Source organism: Styela clava, chromosome 8 (assembly GCF_964204865.1).
Source record: "Styela clava chromosome 8, kaStyClav1.hap1.2, whole genome shotgun sequence".
In the NCBI taxonomy this organism is placed as follows: domain Eukaryota; kingdom Metazoa; phylum Chordata; class Ascidiacea; order Stolidobranchia; family Styelidae; genus Styela; species Styela clava.
In genome coordinates, this window is record NC_135257.1 from 17,739,552 (window position 1) to 17,766,546 (window position 26,995).

A 26,995-nucleotide genomic window follows, 5' to 3' on the forward strand; every position below is an offset into this window, starting at 1 on the left:
TTCATTTGCTCATCTTGATAGTCCTCTAAATAAAGCTATAACATTAATAAAACTAATCCTAATTAAATCTATATAAAAAATTTACTTGGAATATTTGTCCTTGGTTCTTCCTTCTGTTCTTCATCTGCATAGTCCCATAACTGAAAAGCTATAACATTAATAAAACTAATCCTAATTAAATCTATATAAAAAATTTACTTGGTAAATTTCTCCTTGGTTCTTCCTTCTGTTCTTCATCTTCATAGTCCTATAACTGAAAAGCTATAACATTAATAAAACTAATCCTTATTAAACCTATATAAAAACTTTACTTGATATATTTGTCCTTGGTTCTTCCTTCTGTTCTTCATCTTCATAGTTCTATAACTGAAAAGCTAAAACATTAATAAAACTAATCCTAATTAAATCTATATAAAAAATTTACTTGGTATATTTGTTCTTGGTTCCTTCTGTTTTTCATTTCGTAATCTTTATAATTGTGCACCTGAAAAACTGGGATACAATAATAATAACCTGATGAAATCATTCTCACCTCTAATGGTGGGAATGTCCTAATGGGTAAATCTCTCTCAAAAAAAAATAAAATAAATGAAAAAACTGTTTAAAAACAAAGAAACAAAAAAGCCATGGCATGCCCTGTAACTTTTTGTTCTTGTTGCTCTCTTGATAACTTGTTTCCTGTTGAAAATATCTCAAGAAAAATAGAATAGAAAATAATAATTATGACAAATGATAGCAATATATAGACGCTATTACAAAAAAGATTCATTTTTAAATATGCAATATCAAAAGTATACATAAAACAGTATTAGTATGATTGTACTTAAAAAATTAGCATATTCTACAAAAAATGAATAGAAAAAATAATCGTTTTTAAATCAAAATGGCTATAGTGATAAAACTCTTTACGGTCTTGGTTGTTATGAAGCCTATTACAAAAATGCATACTTCTTCAGTTCTAATTGAATATAAATATCTCAGTCAATTTTTAGCTAACAGGTTGGTACTTTTGAAGTTGTAACTCACAAAACTATTATCAGATAAAAATAGCACTATTATTAGAGAAATCCCAATATTCTTAACAAAATACTATAAGTGATAAACATTAATCAACAAAAATTGAAACATTGTGGATATATTTATTGGAAATCAAAATAAATATTGGATATGGGAAAAACAAAGAGTAGTTTTGGTATATGTGAATTTGTCTTATTTTTTTGAACTATAAGAAATTAAGGTTAGTAAGAATGACGCCACCAAAAAGAGGCTTGTCAAACACCCTACATACTCGGATTCGTAAAATGCTTTGACTGTGATTTAAGTTCTGATTTGAAAAGACGGTACTGACATTCAACTGTATTGCCATGTTTACTGTCATAAATTTTAAAATAAAAACAGATAATTTTGACCACCAATTGCCAGATTCTGTGGTCTTTTATATTTTAGTATTGGCCGAACAAATATTGCTACTATGATTGCCATGCTGTGTATTCCCTCCCTTCATGGGCCCACCAATCACCAGAACCCCCTCCCCCCTCCCAACCCCTGTGTATGTGAGTGTAATATATTTGTTTTTTGTTTTGTTTTTTGATGGAGATTCATCGACAGAAGAGACAAACCATGCCGGCCTGGTTTGTTTTCCGAAGACGATTCCAAACAAAGAACAAGCAGTGTTGATAAAGTACCGGTAAGATTAGATTTGTGTGTTAGGTAGCATTGACAACCATGAATAGACTTTATTTAGTTCGCACTGATTACAAATGGTATCAAAATGAGTAAATAAGACAATAATGAGATATCATAGCATTATATTTTGAATGCTCATTTCTTATTAATAAGAAAAGTATTTGTATAATTAAGTTATATGACAAATATGTTGAATGACGCCGCCTCCTTCATGCCAAACTATTTTAAGTAATCACAGGAATGTATGTTTAGAATGGAATGGAGTGGTGAAATGGAAAATTTAAATTACAAATTTAAACGATGTTTTGGTATAATAAATATATCCACTATTAAATTTTACATAATACATGAACTATAAATTCTTAATTTTTCATAAATATGGAATCATATATAAAAATTGTATTGTAGCGTGATGATGAATACAAAGAAAAATTGATTTGGTTTCTAAACAATGGTTCGATCAAGAATCTGTTTCGGTTCATTAAAATCACAAGAACATGATTGGTCGACCCATTTGTTTTTGCATAGAAGATTAAAGTACGTATGCCATTGGTATAGTCTAAAATAGTCTCATGTCATTGGGTACAGTTTAAAATAGTCTCATGCTATTGGGTATAGTCTAAAATAGTCTCATGTCATTGGGTACAGTTTAAGATAGTCTCATGCCATTGGGTATAGTCTAAAATGGTCTCATGCTATTGGGTATAGTCTAAAATAGTCTCATGCCATTGGGTATAGTCTAAAATAGTCTCATGCCATTGGGTATAGGCTAAAATAGTCTCAAGTGCAGCTCAATGCATTTGTTTGCAAGTAGTTCTCAGACATGTTTGATAAAACTCTCTTTCAGATTTGAATACTCAAGTTTTACCATTTTTTATGATTCCAAATTCCAAGTTCTTTAATTGAGAAAACCTGTAGAAAAAAATATACAATTAACCATAATGTCTATGATACAATATTCTTTTTTGCATTCATATATTTGAGGAAATAAATCTTAGTAGCTGTATGAGAAGATCTTTCTAAATGTAGGCACGAGATAGGGTATTGATTGATCCCATGTGATATCATTCCAATTTTTTTCAAGGTTTGCAGTGAAAATGGTATAACGTTCTCAGACAATGGACTTACAAGCAGGGGTCGGCAACCTTTTGTCGCTCGCGGACCAAAATTAGGGTTGCAAGTCATTGGCGCGCCGCACATGGTTTTAGAAAGTTAAAAACTTTTTCACACAGATCAGAAGTTATATTTTAAGCTGTACTTAAAAAAAATTTACATATGACTTGTTTGAGTTTTATAAGAAGAAGATATTTTTTATAGTAAAAATGCAAGCAGTGATACATCTCCCGGATAGAATATCGATTCATTTAATCATTGCATTGCATCTCAAAAAAATCCAAGTGAATATTTTCTGCGCCATTAAACTCTTTGCACTTAGCATCAACTTTTTGCGTTTTGTTGATATTTGTCTAATTATAATTGAATTATAGTCTCATTAAACGAGGAATTGTGAATTACGTACTTGTTAGGGTATATTGTGATTTAGTCTACACGTGTCTTACAATAAATTTTGTAACGTAAAAAATATAATCGTCAAAACAGTTGTTATGTTACTATCATTCAGTGACACGTCGCGGGTCGGATTATATTACTCTGCGGGCGGGATCTGGCCCGCGGGTCGTAGGTAGCCGACCCCTGACTTACAGCATAACATTCAATGCAATTTTATGAATTCGTATGGGTTAGTAAATATGACCCAATAATAATTTGCTTTCATTTCGCATTTTTATGCTAATGAAAACAGTATAGATATCCATTTTAACAAATTCATTACATCAGTGATTCCAACATTTCTACCCCCGCAAACTGACAACACCAAATAAAATAAACTCGAGTACCGGCATCAGAATATTGAAATATCAATAATGATTTCAAGCTAACGTAAGCATGTAAGTAAAACAGGTATAACTTATACATCGTCTCATCTTATTGTTTCCTACTTTTTTTACTGCGTGAAATTATAAAATTTGACACTAAAACACGTTTTTCACTTTTAAGTTACTTGATTTGGTCTCACAGATGAAATGTTAAATGTCTTACGGATAAAAATATTAAATTCAAAAATTTAATTTGGTCTCATTATCGGGTCTTGCATGTTTCACAAATACTCGATTTTTTGAATAATGACACGTTTCCTAGAATTTTCTCACTAACCATATAAACTTTCTTATGTTTCATAGTCATGTCATCTCCACGTTTTTTTCTCGCAAACTCATATGGCATTTTTATTGAAGGTGGCTATGATGACTATCTTGCAACAGAGTTTGGAATTAAATATGAAAAAATTATACTTTAGTTATCAGATTTTTCACGCATTTGAACGATATAAATAAAAGTTCGCATTTAATGGCTATTAAACAAGTCTGGGTCGGGCATTTAAAACTAATTTGATGCATTTGTTATCCAAATTTATAGGTGAATCAACAGACAACAAGTCAATATATACTTCCTTACTATTATTATATACTTTCTCGAGTCGAAAGTCGCTAAATGCATTGAACCTCTGAATTGTCGACTGACCGACATACGGACTGCGCATTCTGAGAAGTCAGATTCACAAAAAGTGAACCCAAAACAACGACTTTTAAAGAGCGAAGCAAGTTCAGTACTCAAAAGTCTCATTGAGAGTAGGGCAATTTCCAATTTGAACGTTTACGAAAGTTGCAACAAATGTTATGGTCTCACCTTGTTCGGTAAGGGCGAATGTTTAATTTCGAATACTTTTTTATAAATTTCATAATAATTGAGAGGTGAAAGCGAAATTTTTGATTAAATAGATTTCGAAATCCTTGATATATTGCCTTGATATATATATAAAAAGGTCCAAAAGATGATTTAAGAAACTGGCAATCGCGATTAGGCAATGGGAGAGCAGTTTAAAAAAAATTAATATTGAGAGATACAAAAGCTAAATGAGATTTGGTTCCAGTCTGTCAGTTAATTTTGTCTATATCTAATCTAAAATAAGATTCAAGAGCAAATATTTGGAAATGAATCCAGGCGATTTTTATTGAAAACATCTATAAACTAGATAACTCTTTCCACACTTGAAAAAAGTCAAAGCTTCAAATACGACACTTTTCGACTCGACATAGTTCTTGGGCGTCACGACACCGCCAGAAGAAGACTTGGAAAATGGATATGAAATTGCTAACACTTCCATTAGAGATAATTTGTATAAAAGTAGTCGAGAAAATTATCTAGCAGCAAATTTCTCACCGATTTTTTTTTTAATTTGGTGTGACAATAAATTTGAAAAACAGTTTCCAGAAATTTATGCGTTTTAAGTCATAACTTTTGCAAGGACCCCTAATAATGCCTTAAGATCAATAAAAATAAGACACTATTTTGTGCCTGCAAATAATAGAAAGCCTAAGTTAATTTAAGATGCTGCCGGGTTTTACCCAGGTATTGATATGTGGCCCGCCTGCGAAAAAGGTTGCACACCCCTGATTTAAAGAGATGATTCAAACAAATCTCACATTTTTCACAAGTTTCATGGAAATTTCCGTTTTTCTCCGATTTTTTTCAAAACGTGGTGTTTTTCTCAAATTTAACACTTTTTGCATTAATCACAAAATTCCTTCGCACATATTCATAATACACATCATTTAAGATTAAAAAATAAATATATCACATGTAAAGAACTTGATGTTTGCAATCGGGACGCGTTAATTGGTTCGGGTGCATTGTAAACTGACGCTAATGATCTCGGCATTCAATTAGAAAACTGATAGCAAAACGTCGTATTTTGTATTTTACAATATTTACATATTCCAAAATTCACTAATTTTTAAATTTCTTCCTAATTGCATGTAATATTAAAAATGTCAATATAAAATGTTAGCTGCAAAATATCCGAATTAACTAGTTTGGCTGAAATAGCTAAGTCAGAATCCCGTTTATACTCGCGAGGGTGGGGACGTACATGGCTCATAGTTCAGATACACCTAATTTTAAAACATTTTTGATCATATAAAAGCTAAATATATCGGAAATATCGGTATACATTTAGCCGATACCGATACAATACTAATATCAAAAAATCGGCCGATACTGCCGATACCGATACATCTTCACATCAGACAATAGGACACAACAGAGAATATTGTACTAGGTAACGGGTTGTTCAGAATAATTGTTGCTATCTTTTAACGCCAAATTATGGTTTTGTTGGGCAGAATAGTTAAATCGATGGGGCGATTCTACAAAATTGAAATGTTCTGGTTCTTACATACTTTGCCATTAAAAATTTATATGTGCGCATTTGTGCTTAAACAGGAGAAAACGAACGAAGGAAAGCAATCATAAGTTCATACTCAATATAGAAAAAGAATAATTTGTCGCAGATTTCGCCCAAAAATTACAAACGATTTATCCATCCACGGCCACAAATTTTAAGAGATGAGTTACATGAGCGAGTAGAAACCATAAAATGCAAAGAAAATAATTATTTGCAGAGAGATATACAACAAAAGTCTGTAAATTGTTACAATAAAATATGTGTGCCATATCACGAATTTCAAATTAAACAGATAAACGTATATCTCAGAGGACCTTCATCGAACCCCCGGATACAGCTCCCTCAAACGCTATGGGTACAATCGAACCCGAGTTAAAAAAATAAAAAACGCTATAGACAGTGCCGTACTCATTACATCATATTCACTGGTTAATAGTCCAGTTAGTGAGTTGTTCAGAATGATGTTTTTATCTTTTATCGCTAAATTACGTTTTGTTGGGCAGAATAGGTAATAAAGTAACAAATTCTAATCGTAAATTTTTAGGATAAAATAAATTATTTGCGGGGAGATATACAGAAAAAGTCTGCGGCTACGTTTTTTCTGAGCACAATCTATAGTCATAAATCAACGTTAATTTTGACTTAGTTTGTTAATTTAGCGCACATTATATCTTGTGACCAGAGTAACACTTTTGTCGTGACTTCGCTAAACAACTTTTTTCTATTTTATAATATTAAATAACCTTCGTTGTTTGCAAGGTACATACAAAGAAAATAAAAATTGAAAAATATGTAACACGTAGTAAAAGATTCAAGAGCACTATTACATTGTATTAGATCGGGATCCTTTGTACAAAGCCCTTGACACCAATGTCTCAATGAAACACATAGGTGAAGTTTTCAACTAGTAACTATCTAGTTAGGTTTAAAAACAAATTGAAATTTTTTTTATTTCCATTGCAATGTATAGGGGTTGTGCAAAAGATCCTTAGATTGAACCTAAATACGCAAATTATATTGAAAGAATTAAAAGATTTCGATTACATACTTGCTTTTCTGACAAGACTCGTTAGGCTTCTATCTCAATCAGTAATGACTACCAGACAAGTGACGAGGCATTTCTTGTGTTGAAATGATGTACGGTCTTTCTAACTTTCAAACAGTGTTTCAAATAGCTGAAAATAAATGTATTTTTAGTTCATTCTCAAATTATCAGTGACGTATCTAAGGTATGTCAGCTATATATAGTTCCTAGCATTGGCGACTTTGGATTGCGCGCAAAAAGTAATAAGTTCTAAACGTAAATAGTTAGGATAAAATATTTGTGCCTATCCCGAGTTCAAAATTGAACATATGGACGTGGAAGTTTTATATCTATACAGTGGAATATAGTAAATTTTACATAAATAGAAAGCTGGGTAAAAGAAAGATTTCGTAAAATTATTCCAGAGGACCTTCACCGAACCCCCGGAACAGCGCCCCCGAACCCTAGGGGTACAATCGGACCCCAAGTTAACCGGTAAAATTAACCGGTTAACCGCAGCGTGACGTTTGATGTAATAATATACAATTTTAGCTTGCTACGTCGTAATGGTTGCAAAGCAATTTCGGGTGATCTTATCCGGTATCGCTCAACATTATACACGAATGGAGATAGTTTCGTGATCTCTCTGCTGCAAGAGATATGCAGCATGCTTCGGACAGATGAAAGTATTTTAGAAAAACCAGAATCCGTTATTAAATGTTATTTATGTGACAAGATTTCAGTGCTCGACGTGCAAATTCTACTCTGAGATATCATGAAGAAAAACAACTGCGCAATTGTTGGATGACATTGAATATACGATTTTGCAAAAAAATCGTGAACAATATATTTCGACTGAAAACTGATTCTGAATTTATCATATTCTTTTGAATCAAAGGCCACACGAGATAAATTTGCGATGACGTAATTATTTATGAAGAAATGTACATTATAAAGATGAATTGTACCTGAGATGTCAGTTAATTAACGGTTGAAACAAATCGCAACCGTTTTTAGTTTAATTCATAAACGCGCATACGTCACGTTTAAAAACGGGTCTCACTAAATTTATGAAGTGTTTGTCTGTTCAAGCTACAAATTTAGCGAGATGAATAACATGAGCGAGTAGAAACCATACTACGCAAAAAATAATTGTTGGCGGAGAAATATACAGAAAAGTATGCGGCTATGTTATTTGCTAATCTATAGCACACATATTATCTTGTGACCCGACTAAGACTTCTGTCATTACTTCACTAATCAACTTTTTCTCTACTTTATATTCGTTATTTGCAAGGTACATACGAAGAAAATAAAAATTGAAAATTATGTACCAAAAAACATGGGATCGACAGTTTCGTGCTCATTACGCCATATTCATTCGCTCCACTAAGGGTTGTTTAGAATGATTGTTGCTACTTTTTAACGCGCTAAATTACGGGTATGTTGGGCAGAATAGTCAACTCTGTGCTGCGATTCTACAAAATGAAAATGGTCTGGTTCTAACAAACTTTCCATAGAAAATTTATAGGCGCGCGTTGTTACTTAAACTATAGAAAAGACGAACAAAGAAATGCAATTTTTCTCCGATAAGATAAGCATATACTCAATATATAAGAATAAAATTTGAATCAGATTTCCCAAAAAATTACAAATATTACTTTGTGGAATGATCTTTTAGTGCAGAGATATTTAACCAGATATACGCTATACCCACATATACACCAAATCAGATTCTGGGTATACAAAAAAGAATTATTATAGGCGGAGAGATATACAAACGAGATAGCGATCGGAGACCGCCGACTTTTCGATAATCCGCACGTTCAATATTTTACTCGACAATTTTGGCGGAGTACGATTTCACATGACTTATTCTCGTAAATTGTGCTTTATTGGTTGGCCACATTCTGAATAATTTATCCTGCTGAAACACACAGAACTGGATCGCTTTGGTCAATTTTCAGCCAATAGCCAATTTACCACCGAAAATGGCTAACGCCAACTATCCTATATTTTGTGTCAAGTACAACGGCGCTAACCGCAATTGCGACGGCTATTCAACCACAGCCAAGCGATATTTTGGTGAAGAATTAGATTTGGTTTTAGCCAATAGCCTATGCCATAGGCCCTATGGCGAACGTCGACTATCCTATAGCTCTATAGTTTGTGTCAAGTGCAAAGATAGTATACGACGGATGCGAGACTATCCTATAGCCTTATAGTTTGTGTCAAATGCAAAGGTAGAATAAGAAGGATGGTTTCGATTGTATTCGAATTGGCTTTATACAACGATTCCATTTCAGTGATGTCGACGCGGCGTGTAACCAAAATACCTAAATGCTCAACATCGCAGACAGAGCAGTCCCCGAGCTTGTAATAGAACTAAAATAAGTATTGGAACAATATTATGGCCTAACCCTAACCTGGTATACATACTAAGTTCCGGTGTTCGCCATCTTGGGGCACAATCTAAGCAAAAGCTATACTTATAAATCAACGTCAATTTTTACGTTTTATGTTAGCAGTAATTTAGCATACATAATATCTTGTGAAAAGAGTGAGACTTTTGTCATGATTTTACTAAACAACTCCTTTCTCCAATTTATAATTTTAAATACCCTTTTGTTATTTGCAAGGTATATACGAAAGAAATAAAAAATGAAAACTATGTAACACGTAGTAAAATGTTCAAGAGCAATATTTTAGTGTATTAGATTGGGATCTTTCGTACAAAAACTTCTACACTAAAGCAAAAATGTGAGACTCAATAAAAACACATAGGTGAAGTTTTAAATTAGTAACTATCTAGTTAGGGTGAAAAACAAATTGAAATTTTTTAATTTCTGTCGCAATCGATAGGGGTTGTGCAAAAGATCCTTAGATTGAACCTAAATATGCAAATTATATTGAAAGAATCAAAAAATATCGATTACATACTTGCTTTGCTGACCAGACTCGATAGGCTTCCATCTCACTCAGTGATGAATACCAGGCAAATGATGAGGCAATTCTTTTGTTGAAATGATGTACTGTCTTTCTAACTTTCAAACAGTGTTTCAAAAAGCTGAAAATAAATGTATTTTTAGTTCATTCTCAAATTATCAGTGACGTATTTAAGGTATGTCAGCTATAGTTCCTAGCATTGGCGACTTTGGATTGCGCGCAAAAAGTAATAAGTTCTAAACGTAAATAGTTAGGATAAAATATTTGTGCCTATCACGAGTTCAAAATTGAACAGATGGACGTGGAAGTTTTATATATACAGTGGAGTATAGTAAATTTTACATAAATAGAAAGCTGGGTAAATGAAAGATTTCGTAAAATTATTCCAGAGGACCTTCACCGAACCCCCGGAACAGCGCCTCCGAACCCTAGGGGTACAATCGGACCCAAGTTAAGAAACACCGCTACACCATATTCACTGGTTATTGGTCCAGTTAGTGGGTTGTTTAGAATGATTATTTCTACTATATTCAGCGCAAAATTACAGTTTTGTTGGGCAGAATAGTTAAACACATGGCGCTTCTACGAAATGAAAATGGTCCGGTTCTAATAGACTTTGCCACAAAAAATTATGAGCGCATTGGTAATTAGACCGACAAAAAGAAAAACGAAGAAATGCAATCTTCCTGCTATAAGCTTACATTCAATATACAAAAAAAAAGATTTCCTTAATTTACAAATATTACCAAGTCGGAATGATCTTTTAGTGCGGTGATATTCAACCGGGCATACTATATACCCAAGTGTATATCAAGTCTGATCCCGGCTATACAAATAGCAATTGGGATACGATGGAGCACTTGAGCTATTGCCTGATTCAAATAAATTTCTCGGCCCGTTTTGTGTTTTTGAACGCGCACAGTTCCCGTTCAACATCACTAATTCATAAAGTATTTATCTATACACGGCTCCAAATTTTGCGTGATGAATTACATGAGCGATTAGAAACCATAATAGACAAAAACAAATAAAGATTTGCAGCTACGTTATTTCTGACCACAATCTATAGTCATGAATCAACGTAAATTTTGACGTAGTTTGGTAATTTAGCACACATAATATCTTGTGACCAGAGTAAGACTTCTATCATGACTTCCCTAAACAACTTTATTCTACTTTAAATTTGTAAACAATCTTCGTTATTTGCGAGGTACAAATTAAAAGGTTCAAGAGCACTGTTTCAGTGTATTAGATTACAAAGCACTTGGCACCAATGCAAAAATGTGAGACTTGATAAAAACACCTGCGCCAAGTTATCATCTAGTTAGGGCTAGATAGGAACAATTTGAAGAGTCAGTTTCCGGGTATACATATCAAACAATGTTGAGAATTTCAGGGAAAACACCTTAACCGTTAACCGGTAAAATTAACCGGTTAACCGCAGCGTGATGTTTGACGTAATAATATGCAAATTAAGCTTGCTACGTCGTAATGGTTACAAAGCAATTTCGGGTGATCTTATCCGGTATCGCTCAACATTATACACGAATGGAGATAGTTTCGTGATCTCTCTGCTGCATGAGATGTACAGCATGCTTCGGACATAGGAAAGTATTTTAGTAAAACCAGAATCCGTTATTAAATGTTATTTATGTGACTCATTTTCAGTGCTCGACGTCCAAATTCTACTCTGAGATATCATGAAGACAAACAACTGCGCACTTGTTGGATGACATTGAATATACGATTTTGCAATAAAATCGTGAACAATATATTTCGACTGAAACCTGATTCTGAATTTATCATATTCTTTTGAATCAAAGGCCACAAGAGATAAATTTGCGATGACGTAATTATTTATGAAGAAATGTACATTATAAAGATGAATTGTACCTGAGATGTCAGTTAATTAACGGTTGAAATAAATCGCAACCGTTTTTAGTTTAGTTCATAAACGCGCATACTACACGTCCGAAAACGGGACTGACTAAATTTTTGAAATGTTTGTCTGTTCACGCTACGAATTTAGCGAGATGAATCACATGAGCGAGTAGAAACCATACTACGCAAAAAATAATTGTTGCGGAGAAATATACAGAAAAGTATGCGGCTACGATATATGCTAATCTATAGCACACATAATATCTCGTGACCCGGCTAAGACTTCTGTCATTACTTCACTAAACAACTTTTTCTCTACTTTATATTCGTTGTTTGCAAGGTACATACGAAGAAAATAAAAATTGAAAATTATGTACCACGTAGTAAAAGGTTCAAGAGCACTATTTAGTGCATTAGATTGGGATCTTTCGTACAAAGCCCTTGACACTAATGCAAAAATGTGAGATAAAACCACCTGCGCCAAGTTATTATCCAGTTAGGGATAATTACAGGCTTGTCCATGAGACTTGTTTTTCTGTCCCATTCAAAACCCATAGCAATTATGCCCGTCACATCTCATCCCAGGGGATTCCCATTGGGGCAAAAAATTTAATAAAAATTGTTAAATTTAGGTTTAGCTTCCACTAAGTGGGACTACATGTACAAAGAGACATGCAAAACAACAACTTTATCTTCCTAACTATTATACATGTGTCCATCAGTCTCTTCACGAAGTACATTGTTAATGCTAAATACCTCGTCTATTTTGCTCTTTATAACTAACAAGAGATCTATGCTCAAATATATGGACACGAACTCATAACGAAATGTTCTACGAATATTTATCCCCAAAATCATACGATTTTTGTGTCCCACGCGTCCCATGGAAATGTCATTCCCATGGGCAAGCCTGACATAGATTGGAACAATTTGAAAATTTGTATTTCCAACGCAATCTGAATTTCTAACCCAAACCCTGACAGGATAATTATTATTTTATTATTTTAACGATAGCGGGGGTGTTTTGTTATTACCGGGGGAGGAGGGAGGTGTGCAAAAGATACCTAATTGATCCTAAATATGGAAATGGAATGGAAAGACTCAAAAGAAATCGATTACATACTTGCTTTGCTGGCCAGACTCGGTAGGCTCTCATCTTGCTCAGTGATGAATATCAGACAAATGACCACGACGAAATTCTTTTGATGAAATTGATGTCTTTCTAACGTTCAAGCAGTCTCTTAATAAGCTGAAAATTAATGTATTTTTAGTTCATTCTAAATTTATCAGAGGTGTATTTAGCTTAGGATTGCGACGCAAAAAGAGTGAAAAGCTCAAATCAAATCGTTGATAAAATAAATAATTTTAAATTAGATATACCGGTAATTGAAACTCGCTTTGTTCCTAATCACTAATTCTAAATTAAACAGCTAAACGTGGAAGTTTGGATATCTGTGGTGAAATATATAAAATTTTACATAAGTAAAAAAACTGGGTAATGGAAAGACTTCATGGTATCAAATTATTTCAAAGGACATTCATAGAACACCTGGAATAGATCGACCCCAGGGGTTCGGTTAAATCAAACCCAGTTTAAAAAACATAGGATGGACAGTGTCGTGCTCATTATTACGCCATATTCGTTCGTTATTGCTCCAGTAAGGGTTGTTTAGAATGATTGTTGCTACTTTTTAACGCGCTAAATTACGTGTATGTTGGGCAGAATAGTCAACTCTGTGGTGCGATTCTACGAAATGAAAATGGTCTGGTTCTAACAGACTTTCCATAGAAAATTTATAGGCGCGCGTTGTTGCTTAAACTATAGAAAAGACGATAAAATGAATGCAATTTTTTTGCTATAAGATAAGCATATACTCAATATATATCATCGATAATCCGCACGTTCAATATTTTACTCGACAATTTTGGCGGAGTACGATTTCACATGACTTATTCTCGTAAATTGTGCTTTATTGGTTGGCCACAATCTGAATAATTTATCCTGCTGAAACACACAGAACTGGATCGCTTTGGTCAGTTTTCAGCCAATAGCCAATTTACCACCGAAAATGGCTAACGCCAACTATCCTATATTTTGTGTCAAGTACAACGGCGCTAACCGCAATTGCGACGGCTATTCAACCACAGCCAAGCGATATTTTGGTGAAGAATTAGATTTGGTTTTAGCCAATAGCCTATGCCAGGGGTCACCGAACTACGGCCCGCGGGCCGGATACGGCCCGCGGCGTCATTTCATCCGGCCCGCAATAACACGCAAAAATGGCTAAATTTTTCCAAGGAAGATTTCCCGGAGCATCGTTTTCCTTGTTTATTTCGTAACATTGACCAATCAGCAAGATGCCAAAAACGTTACGTATTAAAAAGCTTCTTCGCATCTCAGCTCAGATAACTTTTGTCATCCTGACAGATTTCCAGTCGTGGCTGTAAACAATACTTCGTTTTTGCGACTTTGAATGCTATTCGTTAGTTTTTGATTGTGTTTCGGAAATTTAAGTATGAATCAAATAAGTCAACTATCATTTGCATCCTTAGGAGTTGTAGTTTTAATAGTAGTAATAAAAAATTAGTCTAGAAATAGCTGTGAAAAAATAGGCTAAAATTCTCTACCGGTACGCAACGTTTTCTGCGAAAGATGCACTTGTACACTCGTTGCGCGTGCTTTCGACGAAACTGTTTACGTTTCTTGTGCTAAAATAAATGTTGAATGTGCATTTTGCGCTAACAGTACTATAATCCCTCGCGTACTGCTCCAATTTCATAAGTCACACTAACTTTTGTACTGCTCAAATGCGGATATTCATGTAGTATGTTACAAAAAAAATCCGATTTGAATAAAAACTGCACCAGTGGATAGATCTGAGTGAAAATAGAAAACAGTACCAAGTTTATAAAAAACGGTCAAGAAAGAACCGAGATATCGGAATTTTAGTACCGCCCGACAGGGCAATTATTTTCATAAGGATTGTATTACTTTTTTGAGAACTGTAATAAATATGAAAAAATAACACATGTCAATCACTAATATTGAGACTATTTCGGGATTTTATTCTGGCAACGGTCATTGAAACCGCCGAAAGATCGTCGCAAATAAACGCTGGAGTTGTGCATGATAGTTTAATTTGCACTACGTATAAAAGGGGGGAGGCGGAATTTTTAAAAGCGTCGAAAGCTGAGAAAAGTATGCGCTAATGAAAAAAATCAAATACCAGGTATGTTGTTTATTTTATCTAAATTATGTCAGAATTTCATGGAATTCCAAGCTACAACAGGCAGTCCGTAGTCGTTTTTAGCAGTAACAGTATTCCAACACGGCGTAACAGTACTTAGCAGACGTGAAGCGTACATTATTTTGGCGCGAAATAGCCGATTTTGTAACATTCCTAATTCATGATAGCAACGTTTTGATAACAGCTAAACTCAGGATAGTTGTCTAGATATAGAAATCTTGTATATTTGTTTTCCTAGGATGTTTTTGATCTATATTCTGCGATATAGATAGAATTAAATATTCAAGTCTTCAGAAATGTAGAATATATATTGTTAAATAAATTGGATGAATTTCCCAACATTTGTGAATTTATTTTATTGCATTGACGAAAATATTCATCCGGCCCGTTTCAACCCAGTTTGAGTCATACCCGGCCCGCGGTCAAAAAAGTTTGGTGAACCCTGGCCTATGCCATAGGCCCTATGGCGAACGTCGACTATCCTATAGCTCTATAGTTTGTGTCAAGTGCAAAGATAGTATACGACGGATGCGAGACTATCCTATAGCCTTATAGTTTGTGTCAAATGCAAAGGTAGAATAAGAAGGATGGTTTCGATTGTATCCGAATTGGCTTTATACAACGATTCCATTTCAGTGATGTCGACGCGGCGTATAACCAAAATACCTAAATGCTCAACATCGCAGACAGAGCAGTCCCCGAGCTTGTAATAGAACTAAAATAAGTATTGGAACAATATTATGGCCTAACCCTAACCTGGTACACATACTAAGTTCCGGTGTTCGCCATCTTGGGGCACAATCTAAGCAAAAGTTATACTTATAAATCAACGTCAATTTTTACGTTTTATGTTAGCAGTAATTTAGCATACATAATATCTTGTGAAAAGAGTTAGACTTTTGTCATGATTTTACTAAACAACTCCTTTCTCCAATTTATAATTTTAAATACCCTTTTGTTATTTGCAAGGTATATACGAAAGAAATAAAAAATGAAAACTATGTAACACGTAGTAAAATGTTCAAGAGCAATATTTTAGTGTATTAGATTGGGATCTTTCGTACAAAAACTTCTACACTAAAGCAAAAATGTGAGACTCAATAAAAACACATAGGCGCAGTTTTAAATTAGTAACTATCTAGTTAGGGTTAAAAACAAATTAAATTTTTTTAAATTTCCATCGCAATCGATAGGGGTTGTGCAAAAGATTCTTAGAATGAACCTAAATATGCAAATTATATTGAAAGAATCAAAAAATTTCGATTACATACTTGCTTTGCTGACCAGACTCGTTAGGCTTCTATCTCAATTAGTGATGATTACCAGGCAAATGACGAGGCAATTCTTTTGATGAAATAATGTACGGTCTTTCTAACTTTCAAACAGTGTTTCAAAAAGCTGAAAATAAATGCATTTTTAGTTCATTCTCAAATTATCAGTGACGTATCTAAGGTATGTCAGCTATAGTTCCTAGCATTGGCGACTTTGGATTGTGCGCAAAAAGTAATAAGTTCTAAACGTAAATAGTTAGGATAAAATATTTGTGCCTATCCCGAGTTCAAAATTGAACATATGGACGTGGAAGTTTTATATATACAGTGGAATATAGTAAATTTTACATAAATAGAAAGCTGGGTAAAGGAAATATTTCGTAAAATTATTCTAGAGGACCTTCACCGAACCCCCGGAACAGCGCCCCCGAACCCTAGGGGTACAATCGGACCCCAAGTTAACCGGTAAAATTAACCGGTTAACCGCAGCGTGACGTTTGCTGTAATAATATACAATTTTAGCTTGCTACGTCGTAATGGTTGCAAAGCAATTTCGGGTGATCTCATCCGGTATCGCTCAACATTATACACGAATGGAGATAGTTTCGTGATCTCTCTGCTGCAAGAGATATGCAGCATGCTTCGGACAGATGAAAGTATTTTAGAAAAACCAGAATCCGTTATTAAATGTTATTTATGTTATAAGATTTCAGTGCTCGACGTGCAAATTCTACTCTGAGATATCATGAAGAAAAACAAATGCGCACTTGTTGGATGACATTGAATATACGATTTTGCAAAAAAATCGTGAATAATATATTTCGACTGAAAACTGATTCTGAATTTATCATATTCTTTTGAATCAAAGGCCACACGAGATAAATTTGCGATGACGTAATTATTTATGAAGAAATGTACATAAAAAAGATGAATTGTACCTGAGATGTCAGTTAATTAACGGTTGAAATAAATCGCAACCGTTTTTAGTTTAGTTCATAAACGTGCATACGTCACGTTTAAAAACGGGACTCACTAAATTTATGAAGTGATTGTCTGTTCAAGCTACAAATTTAGCGAGATGAATTACATGAGCGAGTAGAAACCATACTACGCAAAAAAATAATTGTTGGCGGAGAAATATACAGAAAAGTATGCGGCTACGTTATTTGCTAATCTATAGCACACATAATATCTTATGACCCAACTAAGACTTCTGTCATTACTTCACTAAACAACTTTTTCTCTACTTTATATTCGTTATTTGCAAGGTACATACGAAGAAAATAAACATTGAAAATTATGTTCCACGTAGTAAAAGGTTCAAGAGCACTATTTTAGTGTATTAGATTGGGATATTTCGTACAAAGCCCTTGACACTAATGCAAAAATAAAAAGATAAAACCACCTGCGTCAACTTATTATCTAGTTAGGGATAATTACAGGCTTGTCCATGAGACTTGTTTTTCTGTCCCAATCCCATCCCATAGCAATTATACCCGTCACATCCCATCCCAGGGGATTCCCATTGGGACAAAAAATTCAATAAAAATTGTTAAATTTAGGTTTAGCTTCCACTAAGTGGGACTACATGTACGAAGAGACATGCAAAACAACAAAATTTACGGACTTTGTTAACTTTATATTCGTAACTATTATACATGTGTCCATCAGCCCCTTCACGAAGTACATTGTTAATGCTAAATACCTCGTCTATTTTGATCTTTATAACTAACAAGAGAGCTATGCTCAAATATATGAACACGAAGTCATAACGAAATGTTTTACGAATATTTATCCCCAAAATCATACGATTTTCGTGTCCCACGCGTCCCATGGGAATGTCATTCCCATGGGCAAGTCTGACATAGATTGGAACAATTTAAAAATTTGTATTTCCAACGCAATCTGAATTTCTAACCCAAACCCTGACAGGATAATTATTAATTTATTATTTTAACGATAGCGGGGGTGTTTTGTTCTTACCGGGGGAGGAGGGAGGTGTGCAAAAGATACTTAATTAATCCTAAATATGCAAATGAAATTGAAAGACTCAAAAGATTTCGATTACATACTTGCTCTGCCGGCCAGACTCGGTAGGCTCTCATCTTGCTCAGTGATGAATATCAGACAAATAATCACGACGAAATTCTTTTGATGAAATTGATGTACTGTATTTCTAACGTTCAAGGAGTCTCTTAATAAGCTGAAAATTAATGTATTTTTAGTTCATTCTAAATTTATCAGAGGTGTATTTAGATTAGAATTGCGACGCAAAAAGAGTGAAAAGCTCAAATCAAATCGTTGATAAAATAAATAATTCTAAATTAGATCTAATTGAAACTAGTTTTGTTCCTAATCACTAATTCCAAATTAAACAGCTAAATGTAGAATTTGGGTATCTGTGGTGGAATGTAGAATATTTTACATAAGTAAAAAACTGGGTACTGGAGAGACTTCATGGCATCAAATTATTTTAGAGGTTCTTCATACAACACCTGGTACAGATCGACCCCCTTCGGTTAAATCAAACCCAGTTCAAAAAACACGGTATCGACAGTGTCGTGCTCATTACGCCATATTCATTCGTTATTGCTCCAGTAAGGGTTGTTTAGAATGATTGTTGCTACTTTTTAACGCGCTAAATTACGGGTATGTTGCACAGAATAGTCAACTCTGTGGTGCAATTCTACAAAATGAAAATGGTCTGGTTCTAACAGACTTTCCATAGAAAATGTATAGGCGCGCGTTGTTGCTTAAACTATACAAAAGACGATAAAATGAATGCAATTTTTTCGCTATAAGATAAGCATATACTCAATATATAAGAATAAAATTTGAAGCAGATTTCCCAAAAAATTACAAATATTACTTTGTGGAATGATCTTTTAGTGCAGAGATATTTAACCGGATATACTATATACCCAAATGTACACCCAATCAGATTCCGGGTATACAAACAAGAATTATTATAGGCAGAGAGATATACAAACGAGATAGCGATCGGAGACCGCCGACTTATCGATATTCCGCACGTTCAATATTTTACTCGGCAATTTTGGCGGAGTAGGCTACGATTTCACATGACTTATTCTCGTAAATTGTGCTTTATTGGTTGGCCACGTTCTAAATAATTTATCCTGCTGAAACACACAGAACTGGATCGTTTTGATCAGTTTTCAGCTAATAGCCAATTTACCACCGAAAATGGCTAACGCCAACTATCCTCTATTTTGTGTCAAGTACAACGGTGCCAACCGCAATTGCGATGGCTATTCAACCACGGCCAAGCGATATTTTGATGAAGAATTAGATTTGGTTTTAGCCAATAGCCTATGCCCTATGCCATAGGCCCTATGGCGAACGTCGACTATCCTATAGCTCTATAGTTTGTGTCAAGTGCAAAGATAGTATACGACGGATGCGAGACTATCCTATAGCCTTATAGTTTGTGTCAAATGCAAAGGTAGAATACGAAGGATGATTCCGATCGTATCCGAATTGGCTTTATACAACGATTCCATTTCAGTGATGTCGAAGCGGCGTGTAACCAAAATACCTAAACACTCAACATCGCAGACAGAGCAGTCCCCGAGCTTGTAATAAAACTAAAATAAGTATTGGAACAATATTATGGCCTAGCCCTAACCTGGTACACATACTAAGTTCCGGTGTCCGCTATCCTGGAAAACCATCTAACTAAGCAAAAGCTATACTTATAAATCAACGTCAATTTTTACGTTTTTTGTCAGCAGTAATTTAGCATACATAATATCTTGTGACAAGAGTTAGACTTCCGTCATGATTTCATTAAACAACTCCTTTCTACAATTTATAATATTAAATACCCTTTGTTATTTGCAAGGTATATACGAAAATAAAATTGAAAACTATGTACCACGTAGTAAAATGTTCAAGAGCAATATTTTAGTGTATTAGATTGGGATCTTTCGTACAAAAACTTCTACACTAAAGCAAAAATGTGAGACTCAATAAAAACACATAGGTGCAGTTTTAAATTAGTAACTATCTAGTTATGGTTAAAAACAAATTGAATTTTTTTTAATTTCCATCGCAATCGATAGGGGTTGTGCAAAAGATCCTTAGATTGAACCTAAATATGCAAATTATATTGGAAGAATCAAAAAATTTTGATTACATACTTGCTTTGCTGACCAGACTCGATAGGCTTCTATCTCAATCAGTGATGAATCCCAGGCAAATGACGAGGCAATTCTTTTGATGAAATGAAGTACTGTCTTGCTAACTTCCAAGTGTTGGTGGAAGCTAAAAATAAATTTATTTTTAGTTTATTCTCAAATTATCAGTAGCGTATCTATTGTATGACAGCTATAGCTCCTACCATTGGAGCCCTAAGATTGCGGTGCAAAAAGAGTGAGAAGTTTTAATCCTAAATTGTTAAAATAAATAATTTCTGCCTTATCACGAATTCAAAATTACGGTCGGTAAGTAGTTAAACGTGGATGTTTGCATATCTGCATATAGTAAATTTTACATAAGTAAAAAGCTGGGTAAAGGAAAGATTTCGTAAAATTATTCCAGAGGACCTTCAGGTTTGGTTTAGTCAAACCCAGTTAAAAAACACCGTTATAAACAGTGTCGTGCTCATTACGTCATATTCACGGATTATTGCTCCAGTTAAAGGGTTGTTCAGAATGGTTGTTGCTACCTTTTTAACGCTGGATTACGGGTATGTGGGACAAAATAGTCAACTTCAAGGTGCGACTCGATGAAATCAAATGGTCTGGTTCTAACATATATGGCCTTAAATAAGTATTAGCGCGCATTGGGGCTCAAACTAGCGAAAAGGGGAACGGAGAAATGCAATTTTTCTGCTATAAGATAAGCTTATACTAAATATACAAAAAAGATAATTTGTCGCAGATTTCCACAAAAATTGCCAACTTGGAGTAATTTTTTAAGTGCAGTTATATTCAACCTGATATACCATAAATAAGCAGGAGTATACCAAAATAGATCATGGTTATACAAATAGCCATTGGCATACGATGGTATACTAGAGCTATAGCCTGATTCAAATTTCCCGGCCCGTTTTGTGTTTTTGAAAGCGCACAGGTTCCGTTCAACAGCGGGCTCAATAATTTATGAAGTATTTGTCTGTCCACGCCTCGAAATTTCCGAGTACAAGCTATAGTCACAAATCAAAGTCAATTTTTCCCTTTTTTTTATTTAGCATACATAATATTTTGTGACCAGCCGAAGACTTCTACTTTTTCTGCGCTATTTTATTAAATTTGCGAGGTATATACGATGAAAATAAAAATTGAACAAGGTGTAACATGTAGTAAAAGGTCGAACAGCGCTCTTTTAGCATATTAGATTAGAATATTTTGTAAAAAGCACTCGACAATAATGCAAAAATAGGCGCTCCTGAAGTATGTGTACCAATATGGCGGACATCATAACATAGTATGTGTACCAGGTCCCTGTCTCACGTATTGTAATGACGATCGGCACTTTGATTGTTTATATTCTGTGCGACCGTACGTCGCATAGTGTTGCGACACATTTGCACGTTTGCGTGGGTGGACATTGCCGACATTCGTCTACGAGGCTTTTAATTTACAAATTCATTTCCATTACGTCGAAAAATTGACAATTACCGTATTTCCCGGCAATAAGTCGCTTTTCTAGGGGGGCGTCTAATTGAGAAAGTATGTAGTTCTATTGGGTCTGGTTTTATTCGCATGAGTCTTCTCAAGCATGATTTGTGTAACCTTATATTTGGGTCTTAGGGTCTGCCAATCATGATATTTAATCGCAGACCGGTTATCGTTACTTTAATAAAGAGAAACACGGCCACGGAGAAAGTGATTTGTGACCCCTTGGTTTTGCCGATTCAGCAGAACACGACAGGGACAGGAAAACACAGCTGTGAAATAACCCGTGGACGTACAGTGTATTACTTATCACATTCCAAAATTATTTCAACATTCGGGTTAATAGGTTGTCCAAAATGATTGTCGTTTTACAATTTAAATTTACCACTCAATTGTAAAAAATAGTTAATTCTGTAAGTATGATTCTACCAAACTAACATGATCTGGTTCTAAACATATAAAATTATTAGCGCATATCAGCATAACTGAACAACAGGGACACAATTTTTCTACCCGTCTTATTGGAGGCCTGTATGGAAAAAAAAACTTTTTTGAGTGCTAAAAATAGACATCGTCCCATTTGCCATGCGGACTTATTAGCCGGGAAATACGGTATTTATAGCCGTCATTGTTACGATATCCAATAAATTGTCACAAGTTGGAAAAACAAGTCATTTATTAGAAAATAATTTCTGGCAAATAATTCTGATAACGATAGTTAAAAGTATCGATCCTTTAGCAGGATGATTTTTTGTTGCGCAAAATAATCCAATCCATGACTGGTACCAGCATTTAAAATGTCATGCCGTATTAATTTAATTCTGTTCAATGTAACTCATGGTTGTTTCGACAATCTGTGGACATAATATGTGTGGTAAACTGACCGATATTATTAAATATTGATTCCCATTTTTATATCGATAAAATAATGGAAGTATTGATACCAAATAGCACGGTATTTGTGGACATGAAATACGTGGTAAACTGCCCAATTAATATTAATTTCGGATTCGTATTTACAAAATAATAAAACTATTATAATTCTAATGCAACGGCGATCTGTGGCCTTAAAATGTGCGGTAAACCCCGATTTACCAACATTTGAGTTGTGATAATAGAATTAAATTAACACGGTCAGGCATTTTAAATAGTGGTATCGGTCATGGATTCGAATATTTTGCGCAGCACAAAATCATCCTAGTAAAAAGTCCATACTTTTAAATACAAACCAATGGCAACCATTATCCAAATTAGTTCCCGAGAGCGGGATAAAGTATAAATTCTTCTTCCGTCTTGTGACAATTTTTCGTAAAATAAGAATCAAAAACTAAATATATTCGGCACAATATCACGGCAATCTGTGGACATAAATTGTGTGGCAAACTCGCGATTAATATTAACTTTTGATTCCTATTTTCGTATTTACAAAATACAACGGCGATCTGTGGACTTAGAATGTGTGGTTAACTACCCAATTATAAATAGTTTTTGATTCCTATTTTCATATTTATAAAATAATAAAAGGATTATTACTCAAACATACAACGGCGATCTTGCGGACTTAAAATGTGTGGTAAAGTTCCCGAATATAATTAATTTTTGATTCGTATTTTTGTACTCACGAAAAAGTTGTCACAAGTCGGAAAAATAACTCATATTTTATCCCACTTTTTGGCAAATAATTTGGATAATGGTTGGTATTTAAAAGTATGGGCGTTTTACTAAGATGATTTTGTGTTACGCAAATATTCAAATCCATCATCGATACCCCTATTGCCGTATTAATTTAATTCTGTTGACATGACTCGTGGTATATAAAATATATACTGCAATAATCTGCAAATATGAAATGCCTGGTGATATAGCTAGGTTTAACTTGTAGATAGCAGTTATTCCATTGCTTATTATATGGAAATTCCTACATACATTTAGATGAGCTTCAATTAGTGGATTTTATTTTCGAAGTATTCGAAATTTCATATTCGAAAAAAATAATTTCGAATGTATCCGAAATAGTGAACTATTCGATATTGGCCATCCCTGGTACCAGGTTAGGGTTAGGCCATAATTTTAGATACAAATACTACGGGAGTCACAAGGCTGTTCCGGTGTCAGCCATGGTGCGTGTACTTCAGGAGTACCCCAAAATATGTGATTTGAAAAACACCTCCGCCAAGTTTTAAAATAACAAATGAGTAACTAGTTAGGGTCAGGAACGATTTTAAATTTTGTATTTTCAGCGCAATCTTCATTCTCGACCCAAACCTTAAGCGAGTAGTTAATAATTTCCTTATTTTGAGGGTTTGTGTGCGTGTTTTGTTTTTGACCGGGGGATTTTTCAACCTACCAACGATCCTTAGATTGAACCAAATTATACGATTAAAATTAAAAGATATTGATTGCATACTTGCTTTGCTGGTCAGACTCGATAGGCTTCTATCTCACTCAGACGAATTTCTCTTATTGATGAAGTAGTATACTGCCTTGTCAACTTTCAACAAGTATTTAAGAAAGCTGAAAATAAATGCATGTGACATGATCGTCGTATTTTCACCAAAATAATAACGTACAAGTATTTCAATTCAACAACAGCCCTTCAAAATTGTGATTCAACCATCAAGGGGCGCATTTTTAAACTTTTGCGTAGATACATCCCTGCAAATAATTCAGAGATTTCCCTTAAATTTATGAAATATTACTTATTTGGAATGATCTGTCAGTACATTGTGTTGCACTTCATTTTGTAAATGACGACTAAACTATTAACAATTATGCTATAATTCACCTTCTTTTAAAAATCCTCTCTACAGTCACAGCTTTTTGCAGACATTTAATTTCATAAGATACTACTCGCAGTTTTCGAAATATATAACGGAGTACAATTATTATGACAGGAAACTGTCCAATGACGCTTTCATAACTTTTTATGGAATATATGACTTATTACTTCTGTTAAGTATGTGGCATTACTATATTGATTACGAGAATTCATGGATGTCGAAAAGTCAAATAAAATGTATAAATATTACCTGTAGATTTTCCCTCGGTTTCGTTACATCGTGTCCTCGCATCTTCAATTTCAACATCAACAACAATTCTGCATCTGAAAAGTTAAGATATTAATAATAAACTGTTGCAGAACTTTCTAATGCGGGAATGGGAATACGTCTAACCACAATAACTAAAATATAAAAGTAAAAAAGCCAAGTATATATAAATCCATGAATTTGGTGTTATATTTAAGGTTTCGAAAGTTATCTATATTTCATTGATGTAAAGCGTGCCAAGTGAAATGCCGCTTACGGGCGCGACTTAAAAAGTGTGAGAATCACTGAATTCTAGGATATATTTAATATGCGAGGATTCCTGAGAAAATATCGAATATCTGATGAATGAAACGCTAACTCGTCAATTTAGAATAAGTCTCAGGTATGTTTAGATTTTTAGTTCATATTGAAAATAATAGGAAATTGTAATTTCAACCAAAAAGATTTAGAAATCAGTTTATGAAAAGCAATACATACAAAAATTGAGATAGTAAGCAAAAACATTAACCAAATCAATAATAAAAAAAAGTTTTAGGGAAACCATATAACAGCTTTACAAACACTTGTTAATATTTAACTCACCTGAATATTGTTCCAAAGAGACAAACTGATAAGAAGTAATATTCCAGCACCAACCACACACAAAATCGACCGCACTCCATCATGTAAATTTGCTACTGAGGCGTTGTCGCTTGTGCTTCCCGCGCGAAGAGTGGACGAAAACGCTAATTATTCCTTTGTAATTAAACGTTTTTAATTAGTCCCGTTATTTCAGGATCCAACAACCCTGGATCGCTACGAGCGGACACGCTTCTGACACGTGATCACAAAACATAAACAATGCAGATGACATTTGGTATTTGCTTAATATTACTTGTGATTGTTTGAATGCCCAATTTACACTAATTTCTTCGTCCAAACCAAACGTTGGAGACATAACATACATAGCAATATAATCGAGTTACATGTGAAAATCCTGATGAATTTCTCAGACCGATGGTAACAATTGATAAAGACTCGATTTAGCGCAGAGCTAGCCCAAACTGGAGTTGCGACACCGCAGGTGAGACGCAGCAACGAAGTTTTGGGGTTGCACAGAATACTCGAATTTTACACACAGAGTACTACCGGAATATCTAATGTAAATTTTATACTTTTGATTCAAAACACAACTATTAAAACTAATGAAACGTATAAATTCCACTATTTTAAAACAATGCACAGAATCAGAGCAGCGCTGGGCTTGCATCGAACTATAAAAGTTTTGGTAGCCTAGATTTGGCCAACTTTTAAATCAGTGATTCGTAACCATTTCGAGCCATCAGAGAACCCTTTTATTACTCAGGGAATTTCGTCAAACCCCGAAGTTTCGAACGGTTGAAACCAGGGGTGCAACCAGAACCTCGTAGGGGGAGTGAATTTTGTGCAAGATATAGAACAGGGGTTGATTTTCTTTTTCGGCTCGCGTGCCAAAATCGGCTAAATTTTTTTACAAATTTTTTCGCGTGCCGACAAAAATTAAAAACAATGCTTTGCTACTTTAAAGCAAAAATACACAATAATAACCCCTTTAAACATGCACACACAGATTCACTATTCGGAAAAATATCAGTCCGAAAAATATATGTGATTACTTTTCTTATTCTATATATATCAGTGAGACTTCTACTGCTGCATTACCGCTGATAGAGTTATTTTTGATATTTGTAAGATAATTTACTATATATTATAATATATTAAATTTATGGTGAACAAGTTATTAGAATATTTTCACTTAGGTGTTGGATTTCGACATAAAACACCGTTGTCAGGAAATATTGATATCATTCGAGAGATCTAATTTTGGGTTTTATTTTGAAATCGTTCCCGACGGTAGAATTTTTTTTATTTTTTGATAATTTTTTGAGGAACAAACCTTAGGATCAATTTCAATTTATATTTGAAATTTGACGT

General features: G+C 34.2%; 1 long non-coding RNA gene across 3 annotated transcripts; it reads right to left on the reverse strand.

Moving 5' to 3' along the window:
• Positions 1 to 209: 209 nt before the first annotated feature.
• LOC120346669 (uncharacterized) lies at positions 210 to 25,765 on the reverse strand. Of its 3 annotated transcripts, none has more exons than XR_013477627.1 (8): positions 25,625 to 25,765; positions 25,025 to 25,098; positions 24,403 to 24,509; positions 20,517 to 20,640; positions 18,429 to 18,559; positions 16,357 to 16,483; positions 12,961 to 13,086; positions 210 to 2,598 (listed from the first exon to the last, which is right to left on the reverse strand). It is a non-coding gene; the product is annotated as an uncharacterized LOC120346669 (long non-coding RNA). The 3 variants fall into 3 exon arrangements; XR_013477629.1 differs by lacking the exon at positions 210 to 2,598 and adding an exon at positions 9,964 to 10,077; XR_013477628.1 differs by lacking the exon at positions 20,517 to 20,640 and having other exon boundaries at positions 211 to 2,598.
• Positions 25,766 to 26,995: the final 1,230 nt, after the last annotated feature.